Source organism: Musca autumnalis, unplaced genomic scaffold (assembly GCF_047663935.1).
Source record: "Musca autumnalis isolate F117 unplaced genomic scaffold, ASM4766393v1 scaffold_4, whole genome shotgun sequence".
Lineage (NCBI taxonomy): Eukaryota > Metazoa > Arthropoda > Insecta > Diptera > Muscidae > Musca > Musca autumnalis.
This window is the reverse complement of record NW_027411977.1, coordinates 84,557,198-84,575,220: the sequence shown is the minus strand read 5'-3', so window position 1 is coordinate 84,575,220 and position 18,023 is coordinate 84,557,198. Positions and strand designations below refer to the sequence as shown.

At 39.5% G+C, this 18,023-nt stretch overlaps 1 protein-coding gene across 35 annotated transcripts in view; it reads right to left on the bottom strand.

Annotated features, from left to right (window-relative positions):
- Nucleotides 1–18,023, bottom strand: part of Svil (Supervillin) — a 1,126,087-nt gene that overhangs the window by 504,208 nt on the left and 603,856 nt on the right. For 2 of the 35 annotated variants that reach the window (XM_073980366.1, XM_073980367.1), the window contains exon 1: nucleotides 2,747–8,424. The exons of the other annotated variants lie outside the window; for them this stretch is intronic. The gene's annotated coding sequence lies outside the window, so the exon portion shown is untranslated. Of the gene's footprint in view, nucleotides 1–2,746; nucleotides 8,425–18,023 lie in introns of those variants that run through there. 35 annotated transcript variants of the gene reach the window in all.

Here is an 18,023-nt window from a genome sequence, read left to right as displayed (position 1 = left end):
GGTGTTTTAAAGGTTGTGGCCTCAATATTCCCCAGAAATGGCTGATATTTGGTATTAGTCTTCGCTGGGGGTATAAAACTTTCTCCCAGAAACTTGTCGGTACAGGTCTACGCCTTAACAAAGCCCCCATAGAACGGTACCTTCTGAATTTCGGTATTTTGAAGGTCGTGAACTCAATATCCCACCGAAATGGTTGAAATTTGGTAGTTTGTCTTCGTTAAGGTTATACAACTTTCCACCTGAAATTTGTGGGTATAGGTCAACGCCCTCATATAGCCCCCATAGGACAATATCTCATAATTTTCGGAATTTTTGGAATTCACTTCAATACAGTTCGTGGTGTATACCCCCACCCGGCCCGGCCGAACTTAACGCTTTTCTTACTTGTTTATTGATTAATTTTTCTTTGTTATGTTTTTTTTGGAAAATTGTAATTGCAAACGTATCTCTGATAATTTTCACTGTTGGTCTCATTTTGTAGTTATAGTAGAACAATCAATGTAAACTTTGTGTACGAATATGTTGAGTCTATCAGCACTAGCCACGGTGCTCTTGAATCAAATTTAAATGGAAGGTGCTTACACCTGGGAAGATTTTGAGGATTCTGAAACTACATTGTTCATAGATGAGAAATATAAAAAAACAAAAGAAATCGCCGGAGCGCTTTTTAAATAAATCGCGATTTAAGTTGACATTTTTAGGGGTTGTTTAGATTTTTGCGATTTTGCATGGAAACTAAAATGTTGCGCGAAATCGCAACGAAATCTGAACGAATTCCGCTACGAAAAATCGTATAGAAATCGGAACGAAATTTGAACGATTTTGCTTCCGAAATTGTTCCGATATGTGGGACATCCGACATTTGGTTTGCTGGGCGGACATTTAGACTGTAAATCAAGCATGCTTACCACTGCACAACCGAGTCATATAACAATCAGATAGGAAAATGCCCCATATTTGTTCAAATGTGTCGAATTCTTAAATAAATTTAAACAACCGCTTTTAAAGGACTCAGGCCTCACTTTGAAGTGTTTATACACGCGATAAAAGATAATCACAATAATGTTATATGCATTGTTTGTTTATCTTCCTTGGCGTGTCTCCGGAGTGACGTCTTAAAATAAACAACCCTGCAAGCCAAAACTATCGCGGAAGTGGCTTAGGCGTGTCGCCCAGGGCGATGAAAACAGTCGCGGAATCACCCTGAAGTGACATCCGTTGTGAAGAAATGAACCTCGCCGGCGTGTCGTCTTGGAAGTCACTCCAGAGACACTTCTGGAAGATCATTTCCGCGATAGTTCTTGGAATTAAAAAAAATAGTTTTTTATTTTTTTCTATTTATTTTTATTATAATTTTTTTTTTCATTTTTATTTATTTGTTTAATTTTTTTATTTTAATTTTTTATTTTTATTTATTTATTTCTTATTATTTTTTTAATTACGCTCTTTTAGAGAAATTATGGCTTAACTGGAGTTTAGCCGCTCAGCTCCGATTTTGATGAAATTTTTTTTACAAGTAGATTTCACTTCCCTGATCACGAATGTACACATAATTTTTTTGGGAAGTATATACTTCCCGAGATATGGGCATTTGAAGTTCCAAAAATTCCCTTGTAAAAAGCCACTTAATAAGAGAAAATTTTTAAATTAGAAAAAAATTGTGTTCCCTTGCCCTAGATTTGCTCCTGTCCATAGGAGAAAGTCTTAAATCGCCGGCCGAAGGCCGGCCAATTAAAAAAAAAACTTTAAATTAAAAAAAAAAAATTGGGATGAGCGGCTAAACTCCAGTTGCTCCGAAATTATTCTTTGGAATTTTCGCCTACATTTTAAAAATGTGATGTTTTGTTGCCTGACTTTGGAATCGAACCCGGACCTTCAGAGTGCAAAGCGAGTATGCTTACCACTGCACCACCGTCTCATATAATCATCAAATAGAAAAATGTCCCAAATTAGTTCAAATGTGTTAAATCATTAAATTGTAAACAATCGCCTTGGAAGTCACTCCGAAGTGTCGGCATACGCGATATAAGGTAATCACAATAAGGCTATAGAAATTGTTTGTGTAATACACCAATGACCTTCCTTGGCGTGTCTCCGGAGTGACTTCCTAGGCGAGGGAGTGAGAAACTCACTTCCAAATGCTGGCAGGGAATGTTCAAATTTTGTCAGAAAGTGTACTACGATAATAAAGGTGTATAAGTTTCGACCTGAGGGGAACACCTATAACGAAGTTTATAAACTAATTTAAATCGAGTTGTTGTTGTTTAAATGTACACATGTGTTGTGTAATGTTGTGGGTGTCATTTTCCGGCTTGACTTTGCCAAATCCACTTTTTGAAGTAATAACCAATTACTGTTTTTTTATTGGTTTGCTGTTTGTTTCACTTCACGAGTCATTAACTTGTTGTTGGCGTTCGTTTTTTTGCAAATTTGTTGTTTTGCCAATAATTTTTTAAGGTCAGATTTTAGATAATAATGGCGAGTCACACAAACCAAACCAACACATGGTAAGTAACACTTGTAGGTAATTGGGAATGGATTAAAAAAAAATCAGGAAAACTCGTTGTGGGCATTGTGACAAATTAGTTTTTTTTAACTGCATTTCAAGCACTACTAATCCTTGAAAGCTTAAAACACAAAATTCTTTGTAAAAATTGCGCTAAAATTCCCAACAAATTTGTCACACATTGTTTTATTTATTTTTCTTTAATTTTACAAAAATTATTAAATTTTTTTTCTCACGTACTTTTGCTTTGTGGTGATAATTTGTTTCACAATATGTAAGTTGGTTTTTGTTGTTATTTATTTACTCGTTAAAAACACACAAATAAAATAGAAAGAAAAAACAAAACGTGTTTTTCGTCACGGTTATTTTGCAACAACTCGGAGCAGTAATCGGTCGTCACTCAAAAGAAATTCTTTTAATGCATTGCACTTTTTTCCGCATGAACCGCTATTTCACTATTACTTTTTTTGGTTGAATTCTTTCGATTCTTCTTTGCTAAATTCACACTTTGTATTTCTTCTTTTGGCAGATTTTCTTGTGATCGGTAGCAATTTTTTGTTTGTTTTTAATATTGTTGCATTCGAACAACGACAACAACAATTCGATTTGGGATTTTGTTTTCAGTTGTTTTTTTGTTGGTGCTGGTATCACGAGTAAACCGACAATAATGACAAAACACAATAACCGACCGATACACGCACTCTCTCTGACAAGGTTCGCTAAAAACTAAAAACTTTACAAATGTTTCACGTTATCTCCCCACCAGAGCCACAAGCCAGTGAACCGCATCGTCACCGCTGCGCAACAGGCACAAAACAAACAAACAACGAACGAAAAAAAAATCAAAACACACTCACTAACACTGGCTTAAAGCGCAGAGTGACAGCGATGCTCGCTCACTCACACTCGCTCACGGGGAAGTTCCATCAAAAAGAGTAAAGAAAAAAGACCGAAGAAATACCAACAATAATAGCAACAAAAACCAGTAACCTGACTAGTGCGAACAACTGACTCCACACAAGCATTTTGCTGTGGCGGCCGCATTCGCTTGCAGCAACAGCAAAGAAGTTAAGGTAGTGAGTAAGCGAGTGAATGCTATCTATAAGATAAACAAACCACACTACCGCCACCGGAAAATAAATCTCCTAACTTGCCATGTCATGTTAGAATGGCAATTATTCCCAAAATAATTTGCAAAAATCCCCCAAAAACACATTGGAGTCGGATATAAATCTCGAAAAAAGTTCATATTGGTGTTGCTTCTTTTACAAGTTTTTCTGTCGGTAAAGTCGATTAGTAGTTTCTTTTAGTCCAATGGCGGTAGATTTTACGTCACCTCATGTACATACATATATTTTTGTCACTATCGGAGTGGAAATATACACCGGAATTCCCGCTGCGAGGTCTTTTAGTTAGTTGCCCCCAGTCCATGGACCTGTTCCGTTTGACAGATCCGTATCCACGACATGTTAACAATGTAATGGATGCTGGAATTCCGAGGCTGCTCTGACCTGAATACCGCTCCAGAAAATCTCGCTGTGTGTCTCCAACTTCGTCGTCGTCGGAATACGAAACCCCCCACAGTAAACTTTCACCACATGTTATTGTTCAGTACCCCTGAAATACATCGTTCTCCGTAACAAAGTCGGCGAAATTGCAGACATTAGGAGTCGGAGAAACATCATGGTCGCCGCGACCAAGGTAACAAAGCTCAACTGTAGCTTGCAACGTTGCGACGGTTACAACGTTTTGCAGAACGATCGTACAGAAAGTGGAGGACGTGGAGTCTTTATACCCCATCTCGATTGAGCTTGACTCGAGGGACCCAAGCATGGAACGTATGAGGGTAGTATTAGAGTGTCGGAGTGTCGAGGTAGAGTTGCTTTCTTCTCGTAGAAGAGCAGGACGTTTGCATATAGAAGGGCAGGAGGTCTTCTTATATAAGGGCAAGATGTCTTCTCATAGAAGAGCAGGAGGTCTTCTCATAGAAGAGCAGGACGTCTTCTCATAGAAGATCAGGACGTGTTCTCATAGAAGAGCAGAGGGTCCTCTCATAAAAGGGCAGGTACCTTTCTCATAGAAGAGCTGGGGGATCTTTTTGTAGAAAAACAGGAGCTCATCTCATAGAAGAGCAGGAGACCTTCTCATAAAAAAACAGATGGTCTTCTCATAATAGAGCAGAAGCCCTTCTTAAATAAAATAATAAAGAAAAGCATGAGGTCTTCTCATTGAAGAGCAGTAGTGCGATTCTCTAACTCATTTTTTGAGTTACCGACAAAAATCGGTAACATTAAAATGCAAAATTATGAATGAAAAGCTCAAATAAAAGTTTACAACAATGTTGCTATCGGTAGAAGTTTACGACTACTTTTTATTGGTCGCTAACTTACCGAATAATATGGTTAATTACCGAAATTATAAGCATTTTAATTTTACCGACATTGGTTGGTAACTCAAAAAATGAGTTAGAGAATCGCACTACAGGGGTCTACTTATAGAAGACATAAAGGTTTTTTTTATAGAAGATCTGGAGGTCTTCTTTTAGAAGAAACTGAAGGACTTCTTATAGGAGATTTTAATGTCTTCTTATAGCAGATCTGAAGGACTTCTTATAGTACACCTGAATGTCTTCCTATAGAAGGGCTGGAGATCATCTTGTAGAAGACGTGGGGCCATCTTATAGAATATCTGGAGGACTTATTTTAGAAAATCTGCAGGAATTGTTATACATGATCTGGAGGGTTTCTTATGGTAGATCTGGAGGTCTTCTTATGGTAGATCTGAAGGTCTTCTTATAGAAGACGTGGAGGTCTTCGTATAGAAGACGTGGAGGTCTTCGTATAGAAGACGTGGAGGTCTTCGTATAGAAGACGTTGAGGTCTTCGTATAGAAGACGTTGAGGTCTTCGTATAGAAGACGTTGAGGTCTTCGTATAGAAGACGTTGAGGTCTTCGTATAGAAGACGTGGAGGTCTTCGTATAGAAGACGTGGAGGTCTTCGTATAGAAGACGTGGAGGTCTTCGTATAGAAGACGTGGAGGTCTTCGTATAGAAGACGTGGAGGTCTTCGTATAGAAGACGTGGAGGTCTTCGTATAGAAGACGTGGAGGTCTTCGTATAGAAGACGTGGAGGTCTTCGTATAGAAGACGTGGAGGTCTTCGTATAGAAGACCTGGAGTTTTTACTATAGAAAATCTGGGAGTCAAACAAAGTGAAACCTTTCAGAAATAAAAAAAAATCTGGCAGGTCTATTTTGTCGATTTATTTTTAGATAACACTTCAGGAAAAATACAAAATTATTAAAAAAGGGTACCCATAGGTATTTTGCCTTAAAACTGGATTCAAAAACTGGATATGCCATATGGCATAGAATCACAGAAAGGGTTAAATAATAAGGGATACAGAAAATTGAAAGCTCCACATGAAGAAGCTCTCTAAAGCTCGCCAAACATCACCACTGTGACTCCCGGTCTAACAAATGACGTGTCCTGGCCTACCTACCTATCCTTGTCTAAGTTAACAGACCACTCGACTTCATAACCTCTGACCGCCGTACTTTTCTGAACCATGGATCTAAAAGACTTTACCAATATCCGCTTCAGGGAGCTGACAATTCCCCTAGATCCTCGGCTAGCTGGGAAAATTTCCATGGACATCATCACAGCTGCTGGCGGCCGTGAAAAATTATACCAAATTTCCCAGCGAGACTACGGGATCCGCAAAAAAAGCGTGATGATATTCGTCGTACGAACCCTGAAGACCAAAGAACTTACTCCTAAGGTCAACACGCTATTAGGAGAGCATACGTGCAAAGTGCACATGTATTAGTAGAGGAATATGTAACTTGTGGGAATTCAGTCCTTCAACCTCATGACAGTGACAGATCTGAAAAAGTTCGCGTGTTATTTTAATCTGCAATTATTGAGCACCCCAGAGTGGTAGAACCAAGAGTAGTGTACTATGCCGTATAAAAGCCATCCTCAGCTGAGGAGGTACCAGCACAATTTGCGATGATCGATGTTACAGCCCAGCCAAAATTCTTTCCGAATTCGGGACAAAATTGTTTGAAGGTGCCCACGAACCAGGAAAGTTTTGTAGGATAAAAATCGGAAGGAACATTCTAAACGAATTCGTAAAACAACTTGAATGAAAATAAGTGAAATTTTAAGGGAATTTTCGATTTTCTGCACAATTTTGGATGTTTGATCCGAAATTCAGAAAATTATTACACGTTTGATCTAAAAACGGAAAATTTGGGGTCTTTGATTCGGTATTCTGAATATATGAATCGGGAAATCATTCTACCGTTGGGCTCACACGAAATTTCAATGGTATTACTCAAACAACTGGAAGAGAACTCGGGGGAGCAGCCCATAAAGTAGCAGAAGTGTGGAAATTTGGCATGGGGTCCCCATACTGAAGCCCGACAAGGATGTCAGAAGAGGTGAATCGTACATGTCATATACCTTCCCGTCGCCAGTAGCGAAGATTCTAGAGGCACTACTTCTCCCCGTCATGAGAAACTGTTTCCCAGTTAGCATGGATTCCGGAAAATGCCCAGTATTACAACAGCATTACACGTCATATCCACACACTGTTGTTAAGGAGTGAATCACACCTGCCGTGCGACCGAACAGTCATGGTGGCTCTTGTCCTATCCAAAATGTTTAAGGACATAGAGTAGACGTCCTTCCAGTCGTGTTTGAAACGTTGGATAATCAACTACATGTGTAGATGCCAGGCGGGGTGATATATCCGGAGCTGTTTAACATCTATAATATAATAATTGTTCCACAAGCATCCCATATGGGACAAGGGAGACTTGTCTCATACCAATAGATAAACACCGATTCATATTAGCTCAATGATATTGGACCTACTGTTTATCGCCGAGTTCGAACGGCGTGTCTTAAGACACCACTAGTAGAGAAGTTTTACATGGCTGAAATACTCAGCAAATGTCGCCAACATTGCTGCCACCGTTGAAATTTTTGATGTTGACTGGCCGGGGAATGGAACCCACGACCTTCAGCGTGCAAGGCGGGTGTGCATACCATTGCACCACAGTGGCAAACGCTGTTTAACATCTACATTTTTTAAATTCCAGATCCTCCATACGGCATAGGGATGGTAATATATGCGAACGATTTACATAGCTGCCTTAGTGCAGTTCTTCTATCTGAGGAATATGAAAATACCCGCCGCTAAATCTATTGGCACACTGTACACCACTTGAACGGTTGAAATGAGGCTGCCCCCAAACATATTGGCAAATGGCGTCATGATTCCGTCTACTAACTATACCAAAACATTGGGTATAGCGCGACAGCCTGTGCTATTTGCGACTAGATCAAAAGTAAGAACAAGGTCCTCGATCGCTTACAGGCAAGCTTGGATAGAATTGACCTGATGGGTTTTACTAAGAAGTCGATCAATTAATTTTGCAAACAACCCTGGTCCTGGGCTTTATTGGTCCACGCTTTGATATAGCCTACATAGAATTGTACAGCCCGATTGTAGTTATCTTCAAGGTTTCAGGCTTATTATCACACCGAATTGAATTAAAATTTCCGATTTTTGGTTTTTAAAAATGTTTGCCTCTTTATCACACCGAAATGGTTGAAATTTCATATTTAGTCTTCGTTGGGAGTTCAAAACTATCCCTATAAATTTGCCTCTACAGGTCCATGGGTATCCCCCATAGAACGATATCTCTCGATTTGTATTACACCAAACAGCTAATATTTGGTATTTAGTCTTCGCTAGGAGTTTAAATCATTCCTACTGAGAATTGTCGGTATAGATCAGCCATCGGCAAATTTCAATGCATTTTACATTGAAATTTACGCTCTTTTGCTCGGCGTAAGAGCACGCTGCCGATATAATCCCCATGTAACTGTACTAACTGTACCGCATTCTTACCTATGGTTCTATGGTATAGAGGAAAGCTTTGAGTAAAAAATCATATCTCCATAAAATAAACAAGGTCCCAAGACCAGCATCACTACTAATCACTGGTGCCATGAGAAGCACTCCACAGGCTGCCCTTAATTTACTGCTTGACCTTCATCCGTTGAATCTTGTAGTCCAGGAGATGACAGTCAGAAGTGCTCTCCGACTAAAGGACATAAACTCATGGCACAACTGTGAGTATGATGACGCTGCAATCTTACAACGATCGGAAATACCACTGGGATCGGAGGTAATCAGTGATTACATATTACCACAATTACAATTTGACAAATACAAATACCCACAGACCTGGACCCACAACTTCCCAGGTACATACCGATGGCTCCAAGATGGAAGCAGGATCAAGCGTCTACAGCAACGTTCCGCAGCCCTTTACTTGCGAGCAAGCAAAGAGAGCTTCTCTCTCCCCTCACGAATGCACTAACAACAGTGTTTGCTCAAATTGCGGTCATGAAAGCAGATGAGAAATGGAACATAGCTGGACCGATGACTATCTATGTGGGTCACTTAGTTCCCACACAATCAGGCCTGCTGCAGTCTTGGATTGCAGGAAAGCTTTGAAGGCGCTATAAATCAATCGTTACCCTGTGTTGGGTCCCGGGTCATCGCAACATTGAAGGAAATTAAAAAAGCGGATGAACCGGTGCGTTGCGGATCGGAGTCAATCAATATTGAAGTCGACAACTCATGTGACAGTTGGAAAAAAAAATATATGTATGTATAGACAATCCTAGCCAGATTTGGCACCAAGACCCTAGCTGTAATGTATCCAAGTCAATCTGGCCATCCTCTACAAACGAAGAGCTGCATCCCTACTAATCTAAGGGCTGGAATAATCAAATGAAAAAGTGACGATACTGTTGACTACTGCAGACTATACGGAGATGAAGATGAGACAGAAACAATCAAACACTTATTATGTCGCTGTCCAATGCTCACGATAACTCTCGAACGGATCAACCGATTCGGTCCACTCCTTCCGGTACCTCCTCCATAAAAGTTCGAAAATGTTCGGAAAATTTGTGTGCACCATAACTCTTGTAGGAAGTAATCGATTTGGCCCATACTTTGCACATCGTGAAATTTCTACCAGACTTAGATCAGGTTCCAATATGGACTCAATCGGTCCACTTCTTCGGGTACCTCCCACACAAAAGTTTGGAAAAGTTCAGTTTTGGACCTGCTCTCGATTCGCTTTGATTTTTGTTGTAACAACTTGTATTCACCGCCCCCCAATACGACGGCACAAGTTTCTTCTGGGCCAAGTCCATACTTCCTGAGCAAATAGCCTGAAAAGTGTAAAAAAACCCTACGACACCGTGTTTAGTGGTTGGAGCGCAAAATAACTCTTGAACCGATTTGCAGACTCGGTTCAAAATTTGGCCTTCGTAATATTTTGTCCAAACTTAATATAAGTTCGAAAATAAGCCATATCGGTCCACATCTTCAGGTACGTCCCCCACAAAAGTTCAAAAATGTTCGGACAAATTGTGCGCACGATAACTCTTGAAAGAAGTGACCGATTTGGTTCATACTTTACACATCCTAATGCATATGCCATATGTATATCAGGTTTGAATATGGACTATATTTGACCACTCATTCGGGTACCTCGCACACAAAATTTTGAATAAATTCACTTTCGAATGACTTTGATTTCTGTTGAAGCAACTTGTATTCGCTGCCTCAATTACGACGGTAAATGCTTTTTCAGGGGCAGATTTATACTTCTTGAGAAAACAGCCTAAAAGGTGTCCAAACTTATACCCCGGTTACACTTAAGTGGGTTAACCCGGCAAAAAACTCTAGTGTAACCGCACTATTAGTTTCAGTTCGAAGATTGGCACCAACTTCCTGTACTTACCTCCAATATATAAAAAACAAGTAAAAAAGTATCAGTCGGCTTTGCCGACAGAGGTATACCCTCAGCATATGTATATTGAAACAATTTTTCCCAAAATACGTATGTATTTAGAGGGTTTTTAAAAAATTTGGGCGTTTGAACCGACAAAAATGTTGATTAGGATTAACGATCAAAAGTATTGCGGAGGAGATACAAAGGAATGGATCGACATTGACCGTTATGGAAGTGGATCTCCAGCCACAACATATGGTTTGCTCAAGAAGTATGGACTTGTCCCTAAAAAACTTTTAATATCGTTATTGAGGCAGCGAATGCAAGTTGCTTCAACAAAAATCAAAGTTAGTCGATATTAGGTCTTAAAGTGAACTTATCCGAAATTTTGTGTGGGAGGTACCGGATGGAGTGGACAAGCATAGTCCATATTTGAACCTGATCTATATCTGGTAGATATATTAGGATGTGTAAAGTAAAGACCAATTCGGCCACTCCCTTCAAGAGTTACCGTACGAACAATTTTTTCGAACATTTTTTAACTTTTGTGGGGGAGGTACCTGAAGTAGTGGACCGATATTGCTTATCTTCAAACTTAAACTATGTTTGAACAAAATATTACTAAGGCCATATTTTGGACCGAATCGGCAGATCCGTTCGAGAGTTATCTTGCGCTCCAACCACCTCACAGGGTGTCATAGGCGTTTTTTGCAACTTTCATGCTATATTCTCAGGAAGTATGGACTTGCCCCTGATGAAACTTGTACCGTCGTATGGAGGGCACTAAATACAAGTTGCTAAAACAAAAATCAAAGCGATTCGAGAGATGGCTCTAAACTGAACTTTTCCGAAATTTTGTGTGGGAGGTACCCGAAGGAGTGGACCTATTGGGACCATATTGGAACCTCATATTACTCTGGTAGAAAGTTTACGCTAGATAAAGTATGGAGCAAATCGGTAACTCCCTTCAAGAGTTGTCGTGCGCACAAACTTTCCGAACATTTTCGAACTTTTGTGGGGGAGGTACTGGAAGGAGTGGACCGATGTAGCTCATCTTCGAACTTAAACTAAGTTTGGGCAAAATATTACTAAATCCAAAATCGAATCGGTTCATCCGTTCGAGAGTTATCGTGCGCTCCAGAGACAGACAGACGGACGGACATGGCTAGATCGACTCCAAATTGTCTGAAACACATTTCGTCCAAACATACTTGGGGTCTAAAACCATTATTTCGATGAGGCACATTTTCATCGTATCAAAGTGTATATACCCTCCTTAGCCTAAAGGCTGAGGTAAAAATGTCACTAAAATGGTATGCGCGATATACTTTGAACGGGCCAACCAAATATATCCAAACGTTGGATCTCCTAATATTTTGTCCAAATTTAGTTTAACTTCTAAAATGGCCGATATCGATCTTCTCTTTATGTGACCTTCCCCACAAATGTTCAACAATTGTGTCGATCTGTCCGCAGTTGAAAGTTTTAATTCGCATAGGCTGAGGGTACATACAATATATGTATCTCTGTCGGCAAAGTCAACTGATACTTTTTTACTTGTTTACTCTTACTTTTGAAACCAAGCCCTCTTCTGGAGGAAAAGGACTGGTCCAAGCCACTGACAGAGAAAGTTGGGCTCCACTTTTTTTAGATATGACCGACGTTTCTTTCATATGGCCGTTGAAGATTTAGATTGGTCCCCAGTTGAGATTAACGAATTTTTGCTAGGTGGCAACTCAAGCCGATGATAGGTATGAGAATAAAAAACTGACCACCATATGTAGATGTGCAAACAATAAGAGTTACATACGTTATTCTGTTGTTGTTGTTTTTTTTCATATGCATGTATTTCCTCTGCGAATGTTATGCTCTCAACAAAAAAAAGAAAAACAATAAAAACTCTTGATCACTTTTTACCGCCAGTCGTCTTCGGCGACGTCGTCGTACTCAGTCACCATATGTTACCAGTATTTCATATTTCATTTGAGGTTTACTTTTCTTTCCTTTTGTTTGGGGTTTTTTTGGCTTTTGTTTACTTATTTCTCTCTTTGTACATACTGACATTGTATGTATAAAATACATAGGTATGTACAAATGTAAGTGTGTATTAATGATAATGAATACATAACAACCGCCAACGAAAATCAAAATAATAATAAAAGAAAAACAAACAAGTGACTATCAAAACAAATACAAAATATCGGCATTAAGAGCAGCGTCGTTACCTTCTTTTTGTTCATAAAATCAAAGAGAGAAAAAGAATAATTTTTTCACAATGGGTCAGGCTGATGAGAAATTCAAAAGTATTATTAAATTCTAATTGGTTCTACTTTTGGTAGGACCTAAAGTTTAGGACCTAAACGGACGTACATACCGTTAGTCAACTAATGTATTGCAAAAACCAAAATTGTAACAAATTGAATATTCATTGTTCACTTATGGCAGAGGAAATCAACTTTGTACCTACATACATATGTATGTAGTATGTATACATACATATTTTGACGGAATATTGTTTTGAGGATCAATAGCAAAAATGCTGAAGGTATATACATACATAAACTTTCATGAGGATGGAAGGTACCAAGGAACGGTCCTGACCGGTTTTAACATGGCAAAGCCCAGGATTTATCTTGGTCCCTCTTTCATCTCAAGTGGGCACTGACCTCCCCGTGTTGTCACCTGGGGAACTGCCTTTAACACCCGTTAGTGTGCTAACATGTGCCGCGCGTTCACCCTTAAGAACGTTAAAAACTTCCCTAGAAAAAACAGACTACTATGAAAAAACGAAAGAAAAAAAACAAACCCCTCTAAATTTGACGAACCCCGCAAACGTTTTAAGGACCATGATCTGCACCTGAAATGTTCGCACTCTTTATAGAGAAGGTGCAGTCTTCGCATTGGCAGACGAACATAGTTGAAAAGTACAAGGCCGATATTACTGCCATACAAAAGTGACGCACTGTATTATAGCTGCCACGACGTAAAGCATGAGTTTGGTTGCGGATTTGTAGTTAGTCGGAGACTAAAACATCTGGTATCCAGTTTCACCCCAGTGAATGAAAGACTTGCTGCAATTCGAATAAAAGCTAAACTCTTCAACATCAGCTTTATATGCGCTCATGCTCCCACTGAAGAAAAGTACGAACAGACCAAAAATATATTTTACGAACGCTTAAAAGAAACATATGACCGTTGCCCTGCACATGACATTAAAATTGTTCTAGGCGACTTTAATGCCAACATTGGAAAGGAGAATATCTTTGGCCCAACAGTCGGTAATTTCAGTCTCCACAGTGAAACATCTGACAATGGTATGAGGCTGATAGACTTTGCAGCTGCAAAAAACATCGTAGTTAGCAGTACCAGATTTAATCATCTTGATATTCAAAAGGGCACCTGGCTGTCTCCAGATCAAAGTACAAGTAATCAAATGGATCATGTTGTGATAGATGAAAGACATTCATCAAGCGTGTTGGATGTTCGATCGTTCCAAGGCGCAAACATTGATTCGGACCACTAACTTGTTGCAGCAAAGGTACGTACCAGATTAAACGTTGCAAATAAAGCACGAACAGACACAACGCGGAAGTTGGACATCGGTAGGCTGCAAACACAACAGGTAGCCACAGCATATTACACTCAACTAGCCCAATTGTTTAATGAGAGCACTCCTTGTCCCGATAACATAACAACACAATGGCAAAATATTGCCCACTCCATGCAAACAGCCGCAAAATCCATACTTGGATACCAGAGACCTCCACAAAGGAATTCATGGTATGACCAGGAGTGTCGTGCTGCTACCGAAGCGAAAAATGCGGCATATAGAGCTACCTTAAATCAGTAGCAACGCGTAGCGCACGAGAGAGATATCGGGAGAAAAGGAGAGAAGAGAAACGTCTTTTCCGCAAGAAAAAGAGAGAAATGGAAAAGCGGGAGTGGGAAAAAATCGAGATGTACAGGAGCCAGAATGATGTCCGAAAATTGTACCAAAGAGTGAAACATCAAACAGATGGGTTTGGTACAGGCACATCCTCCTGCAGAGACCAGCAAGGTAATCTGGTAACAGATACAGATAGCGTGCTCAGGATATGGAAGGAACATTTCTCCAATCTGCTGGTATCCAATAGTAACGAAGACGATGATGCCACAGATCCAATCCCAGAAGAATGTATACCGCCCAGCCAAGATGAGGTAAAAAACAGCAATCAACCGGCTGAAGAATATTAAAGCAGCAGGAGCCGATGGCTTACCAGCCGACTTGTTTAAAACCGGAGGCGATGCGCTGATAAGGTGTATGCATCAGCTAGTTAGCACCATCTGGCAGGAAGAACGCGTACCCGACGATTGGAACCTGAGCATCCTATGTCCCGTCCACAAGAAAGGAGATAAGACTGTATGCTCAAACTATAGGGGCATAAGTCTTCGCCCTATTGCCTATAAGATAGTGTCAGGGATATTGTGCGAACGACTAAAGCCAATCGTCAACGAAATAATTGGACCATACAAATGTGGCTTTAGACCTGGCAAGTCCACCATTGACCAGATATTTACCCTGCGGCAAATCCTGGAGAAGACCCAAGAGATGCAGATCGACACTTATCACCTTTTTGTCGACAGTCCCCTCTGATCAAAGGTATTCCATGCAATGTCTGAATTTGGTATCCCCGCAAAGCTCATCCGGCTTTGTAAGATGACTTAAGCTGATACTAGGTCTTCAGTTAAAATTGGAAATAACCTCTTCGAACAGTTCAGTACCAAAAGAGGTTTCAGACAAGGAGACAGCCTTTCGTGTGACCTATTCAACATTTTGCTGGAAAAGGTAATACGAGATGCAAATGTCAAAAGAAATGGCACAATTTACACCAATAGCCACATGTTACTTGCTTATGCTGATGACATAGACATCATGGGACGATCAGTAAAGGAAGTAACTGATACCTTTAGGAAGGTCGAAGCAGAATCTGGAAAGTGGGTCTGGAGGTAGACGGCGAAAAGACCAAATTGATGGTGTCGACGCGCAAAGCGTCCATAGAGCTCGGACCAACTGTGGAAGTTGGTACCTATAATTTTGAGGTAGTTAAAGACTTCGACACTGCCATAAACACAACAAACAACATCAGTTGTGAAATAAGAAGAAGAATTGTATTGGCCAACAGGTGCTACTACGCTTTAAGTAAGCAATTTAAAAACAGAGCCACATTTCGTCAAACAAAAATAACACTATACAAAACGCTGATACTACCCGTGCTAATGTATGGCTCCGAAGCATGGGTACTTGCGCAAGCCGATAAGGCAGTGCTTGGTGTGTTTGAGAGGAAAATTCTTCGAAAGATCTACGGGCCGATTTGCGTTGACGGTGAATATCGACGTCGTATGAACCACGAGCTATATCATCTACACAAAGACATGAATATAGTTAAACGTATCGAGATGCAACGATTGCGTTGGCTAGGCCATATCATAAGAATGAGCGATGATGAACCCGCTAAAAAGGCGTATGAATACATGCCACATGGCGGCGCTCGCAGAATCGGCAGGCCTAAGCTTCGATGGAGCATACAAGTGGATGTAGAAATGAAAAGGCGCGGTATTCCAGAAAGCGAAGCGAAAAACAGAGAGAATTGGAGATCTTTTCTTAGTTCGATTTATTGGACAGTGTTGTGTAATGGGCCAGCTAACTAAGTAAGTAAACTTTCATACGGGCAAAATGTGCCTCATCGAAATAACGGTTTTAGACCCCAAGACAATTTGGAGTTGACTTAGACATGTCCTGTACGATCGTATGTGTGTCTGTATGTCTGGCTGGCTGGTGCTCACGATAACACTCGAACGGATCAACCGATTCGAACCAAATTTTGCACTTCGAAATATTTTTCGAAGATGGGCCATGTCGGTCCACTCCTTCGGATACCTCCACCACAAAAGTTAATAATGTTTCTGTAAAATCCTGTAAACGATAACTCTCGAAGGAAGCAATAGTTTTGGTCTTGGTTTTGGTTTGCACATCATATTATTCTTTTCATATATAGTTCAGATTCGAATATGGACTATATCGATCCAATCTTCAGATACCCCCCACACAAAATTCGGAAAAAGTGATGTTTAAGAGCTCCTCCCGGATATTTTTGAAATTTTTTCAGAAGGTTGTCCTTGCGTCCCCCTTTACAACTTTGCAATCTTTTTCGGAGGCAAGTCCATACTTCCAGAGATAGAGGCCTAAAAGCTCCAAGAAACCCTGACGGCACCAACTAAAATGACAATTTCGCAAGATAATTTTCTCAGGGAGTTTCCGATTGGTCCAATCTTTGCACGTCGTATTACTTCATCCTTTCATGTATCAGGTTGGAATATTGACTATATAGGTCCCATTCTTAAGGTGCCTCCCACACAAAATTGGGGAAAAGTGCATTTTGAGGACTCTTTTCGAATCTATTAGATATTTTTTGCAGAAGGTTGTTTTGACGGTCCTATTACAACGGTACAATTTTTTCCGGAGTAAGTCCATACTTCCTGAGATAATGGCCCACAAAAAATGGATAAATAGTGTGCAAGATAACTCTCAAAATTTTCTTCCAATCTTAGCGTTTTCTCCATTGTCTTGCGTGACTAATAAGACAAAATACTTAAGGCGAACCATGCCAAGAGGCCCTTTGCAGCTACTAAATATGTATATGTAAATCAACCCTGCTTTGGTGCATACGGAATATCTTTTATAGTCAATAAAATTTTTTTTATTGTTTTTTAAAATGATTGACACATCTTAACATTATCTCTCGGCCTCTTCAAATTATGTGATTTTTATTAGCTCCACATTCAACGCATTTATTGCTTTGTAAGTTTTTAAAACTTATTTTTTTAGTGTTTATGTCGTAAATCAATGGAGTTTCAATAAATAACTAAATTCTATTTTTTGATTTCCTTTTTTTTTCAATATTTTGAAATTTTTAATTTTTGACGTTTTTATAACAAGCAACACCAACCGACCAACTTAGCGTGGTTTCCAGTAAAACACTGTTGGAATAAATAACTGATTAAAGACTATTGGTTAACTCATTCTCAATACACATTATTACAAAATAATGCTTCTGCGGTTAATTCTTTTTATTGCAAAGAAATCCATTGCAACAATAACAAATAAAATTTTACTCAAGAAGGTTAATAATAAATAATTGCAGAACTGTTAGGTATTTAAAATCAGTAAACCACCAGGCTGTGTTTTCAATTAAAGGAAGTTATTGTGGATTGATAGTATGTACAGTTCGTCAATTAAATCTTTTCGAACGAGAAATAAACAAATAGGATAACGAATTTGGCTACAAATAGTATATAGGAATTATTTTAATTTAACATAGGCGCGCAGTGGTTCAGAATCCTTTTTTTATACCCTCAGCATTTATGCTAACAAGGTATATGGCGAAAACCAAAAATGTTTTACAATCGATGAATCCGAGTTTCACCCATTCAAAATTCGCGAACAGTTAACATATTCTCTATAGTATGAATGAAATTCTTTAAAATGAAGTGTTTTAGGAGGAATCTCATAAGGTCGACCATTAAAATTAATTTACGTGGAAGCTGTGTTGGCATCAATGTAGAAAAATAGGTAAAAATGGATTGAAGCCATCAAGTTTTTTTATGCTCCCTTTCGATTTCTGGTTTAACCTTACATTTTTTAGAAATATGC